This window comes from Cryptotermes secundus, unplaced genomic scaffold, assembly GCF_002891405.2.
Source record: "Cryptotermes secundus unplaced genomic scaffold, Csec_1.0 scaffold1831, whole genome shotgun sequence".
NCBI classification, from domain to species: Eukaryota; Metazoa; Arthropoda; class Insecta; order Blattodea; family Kalotermitidae; genus Cryptotermes; species Cryptotermes secundus.
Window position 1 is genome coordinate 219,317 of NW_019739257.1, and position 5,056 is coordinate 224,372.

A 5,056-nucleotide genomic window follows, 5' to 3' on the forward strand; every position below is an offset into this window, starting at 1 on the left:
AAGAGGATAGTGCCCCAATTCTAAAGGGATTGCTGCTTATGCAGTCAACAATTATGTGCACCTCACTGCCAATAGCCAATTAGAAGCTGTAAATTTGAAACCTTTCTTTTCAAAGCAACAAAGAGGGATGCTTTGACTTAATTTCTGTGACATTAAGCAGTCTCGATTTGGGCTTTGAGCAAGATGGACATATTCCGTCACATCAGTGTGCAAATATGGTCAGTTGTAATTGTTCTTTCATTTATCTTAAAGTCATAACCTGATCTGTCGGTTACACATATACATAGATGGATTACATGTTACAGCATTAACATATACTGGTTTTTCTAAGTGTAAAGGGGTTTACCGCATTACACAACAAATGAAAACGAAGCTTCTTTATGTCACCTATACTAGTTGAACACACACTGTATAGCCTTGAGAAGAACTGCCTGGTCACAACTTGAAATACTCATTTTCCTTCAAATGCTTCAATCTATATCGTGAGACTAACAGAGATACAAATAATGATTACACAATGTAGCGATCAATTTCCGTGTATAATTTCCAACAGTAGGGGTTGGGTCAGCTACTGGCTACAGACTTCACAGTCAAGATTCGATTCCTGGCAGGAGCAACAGATGTACATCTACACCACAGCTTCCATTTATAAAGTGCAAAATATTTGTTTGATGAGAGCCACTCTATACCTCGTTATTTATGTTTGCATTTTATGAATGATCAACTGGTGATATTGTAACGTGTCTGGAATCCAGAGGAGTCGCTTCTATGGAAACACTAGAAGAGACCGTCGCATAAGAAACAACAATCGCTCCATTGTAGTTCTAACAGGAATCTCCACGGTTACGACGAATACGCAAAGCGTTCCCACAGAGACAACGCAATAACAATGGGTCATTGCGTAGGAAACACGGAACCGACAAAGCAACGTTTCCACTGCTATAACATAAGGATTCATTTCCCTAGCAGCGGCCGAGGTTATAAATAGCCCAGCTTCTACGAGAAGTCTTCAGTCTTGGAATAGCCAGCTAAGAAGTCAGTCGTGATCGAGCCATCTTAGAAGTCAGTCGTAGAATAACCGCCAGAGAAAAGAGTCCAGTGTCAGCCGGAATATTGTAAGCTGTAATTGTAACACTGCAAGTGCAAATGTTTGTAAAGTGTGTGTAAAGCGAACAGAAAAAATTCGCTATACCAAACAACGGCATGAGGTTATTTGTCGCGTTATACACCCAAAACGTGACAATATGTTTGTGGGCCTGGGATGGCAACCGTAATGTGTATCAGGGCATTCATAAATTTTAGTGCCCAACACCTGAAGTGTATTACTGTAAAGTAGGTCAAACTGTTATTTACTACCCTAGCAATTATGAAATCTAAAATTATTTGGTGTTCATCCTCCACATAATTGTCAACACCGTTATATTTAACACATGCTCTACAGACTGAATGCACGCGTGGCTTCAAACAACAGAATGCATGCACACAAAATCACATCCTAATACATCAATGCAAGACAAAGCATGTAATATATATCCTTCCTTTCTCTCACGCTTCTTAAATCGTGAAAACTTCTAATAAAACTGTCTTCCTCTTCTTCCTACTACTATCAGGCTTCACTCAAATAAAACTAATTGCGCCACAAATCTGACACTAGGTGCTATGATGTGGTATCTCTATGATTGGACAAGTAGCCGCTGTGAGTCACTTGAGCACTACTGCAACCTTTATATTCAGCTATTGATATAAGATCAAGGAGGATGAGGTGGGCAGTGCATGTAGCACGAATGGGGGAGATGAGGAATGCGTATAGGAAATTGGTGGGAAAGCCAGAAGGAAAGAAACCACTGGGAAGACCAAGGCATAGGTGGGTGGATAATATTGAAATGGATCTTACAGAGATAGGTTGGGATGATATTGACCAGATTGATCTGGATCAGGATAGGGACCAGTGGAGGGCTCTCGTCAACATGGTAATGAACCTTCGGGTTTGATTCTCTCAATTCTCATTTACCACAGAATCGAGAGAAGCACAAACATTCATTTTCAGTGCCAAATTCCAGATCTCATAAAACTTTGTTCTGATTTGGTTTGAAGTAAATATGAGTATGTCCTTCATTGGTCATGACAAAACACAGCTAGGAACTTCGCTGCTCACGGATGGCCTTGGATGCCAAAACCAGACCTCATGATATGTATTTATAGAACAAAACGAAATTACGGTAGTATATTTCATATAGTTTTGCTACATGGTAGTCGCATTCATTGGTTGATTCATCACCCAATTGCGAAGCAGATCGGTACAATACCCTGGTTAATTGGCTAGCTAGTTGGTTCAACTCATTCGAATCAGAAATCTTGTGCTTGTGGGTGTAGGATAAAGGTCTTAGGAATTGAGAGCTGTGATCCCTCTGATACTATTGCTGCTAAATGTAATGATGGAGAAGAACAACTGCTGTTTAGCGTTGTGAAGTAATCAGGTAACTAAAAGCCCAAAGTTCAGGGAACATTATCCAACAGTGAACTGAGAAATTTTTGTCAGCCTGGCTGCTACCTATAATGGCTTCTGCATAAACTAATCAAAGTCTTGAGCACACTTTATTGTTGCACAGATCTGTGGTAGGGCTACAATTCTTTCATCTTAGGGGATATCTATACTTCGGGGAAAAATTAATGCTACCAGCATCAACAATGAAGTTTGAGGAATCACGTTTCTTGGTCTCTTAGGAGCATACTAACGTTTCAGATATACATACTGCCTTCAACTTTGGTGTTTAAGTTGCCCTTCTTGCGGTCATGTCATGGCTGTATATTTCCCCTTTCACTATAGCCTACTACTCAAGAACGCTACATCTAGGTTAACTCATTCGACCCCCACTGGTCGTGAACATTAGTTTGTGTAGCTCTGATAATATACACTTCTATTTATTTTTCTATATGTATTTTCCTGTAGATCTGATAACACACACTTTTATTTATTTCAGTTTATTTATTCTATTTCTTGGCTGGGAAAAGATTTTTTAAAATCAACGTCGTTGATCATTGGTGTCCATCGGCGAGTAAGGTAGTATTAGCACAGCTATCGATTTGAGTGTTGTCATTGATTTTCATCGGTCTTCTTAGTACTTCTCTTGGAAGTATGTAATATATATAGTAATTTAAGCATCCAACTGAATTAATTTCTCATTTATTTAACGTGCATTTCCATCTTAAATGCAACATATTACATAGTCAACCTTCTTCCACACTACAGGATTCGGCTGTATACCGCCATCACTGGGTGTCTTTTATCTTGCTAAAATTGTTCCACTTTATGACAAAATTTCATATCACGTGTGAACAGGATATCTCCTGATACTAATTACTGACTACATTGTTACAAATTCTCATAAGAAAGACACGTAACGCATGAGTGTAGCCACTGTGCTACAATCGCCAAACACAGGTATATAGATAGCAGCTTCCAATGCTTCCGTGACATGACAAACCTTCGCATACTGCATGTGAGATGCCTGTTCTCGGTTATTTATGTTTAGCCTCCATCACTTAACTTTCAGCGCCCAGAAACCATGATCTACATATTTCAGCATTTCATTCTCAACTATCCCCACTTTTCTTTGATCTTCTGGCATACTTTAAAAATGTTCTTATATTCATACAGTGTCCATGATAAATTACATGTACACAAATAAAAGACTGTGCCTTTTCTCCTATTTTAGAGTTAGTAAATGGTCATCCTGATTTTGTGCGCAAAAAATATACTGATGTTTCTAAACGTTGCAGACTTTCAGTGGTTAATTTTTCTAAGATACATACATGCAAACATTCTAGCCATGAGCTACAAGGACTTTGCCCGAATAACTGTCACAGCTAAAGACACATTATTTATTCATTCCAATTTATTATAAAACACAAATAAACAAACACTCTGTAGTCTAAAATATGTATTTATTAAATTTAATTTATCCATAAAATCCCAATTTCGGAGCTCGAACTGAACAAAACCTATCAGACTGACAACACCAGGACTGTCCCTCAGTATGCTGGTAATTTCTAATGCAGGTGCCTGCACGTGTCAATTGCTGGCCATCCATCAAGGTCGCAGCATTGACATCATTCATCGACTGAGGGCATGGACTGGTGTGAACATCCGCCATTGCCAATATGTGCAAACCATAAAACAATGCTTGCATCAGCCATCTTATTTCAAAGCCTAGTCCTAGGTGGTATGGAAAATTAACAGTCTGCTTAGTTAAGGCTAAATAATACAAGAGACAATTTTATCCAAAATACAAAGCAGTAAGTGTACATATAGTGCTACTATAGTACATATAGTGTTGAATTCAAAGTCGAATGGAAACTACAAATTGGGAAGGATCTGCAAGGATGTCATTAGGGTATGTATAAGGAACTATCTCAGCGTTTGCCTGGAGGATTTAGGAAAATCACGGAAGGATCTTGTTCAAGACAAGAAGCCTTCAGGATGAGAATCAAACTTGGGACTTCTTGAATATGAACTATGCATGACATATCTTAATACATACACATACACAGATCAAATAACAACAGGAAATAATCTTCTAAGGTCACTGAGGCTGCATTGCGACAAACCTCATACTATCTCAATATTATCAAATAATGTGTTATTAAATTAGCATATTTGGGTTATATACTGTAGGCTTACTGAGGAGAGTTTGCACCAGACTCTGTAAACCTGACCCCTGCATATAATGTTCAATAATATCCCTATGTTATCAGAACTCACTGACATTTTAAAAATACAAACAAGAAGTTCTGGCAGGACCCAACGGACCACACAGAGCCATAAAACTAGAGGGGCCACCCAGAGAGCAGGCTGATCTACATCTCCTATAAAGAAGGTAGCCCCCCCCACCAACCAACCCACACACACACACATGCATGTACAAATATAACACCATAATGCCATGGTAGTATAACTGTTGTACAGCCATGACTCGATACTTTGGATTTCGGTTATGGTATTTCCTCCACACCACACATAAATGTTACACTGCCATGACTTGATCTTCTGGATATA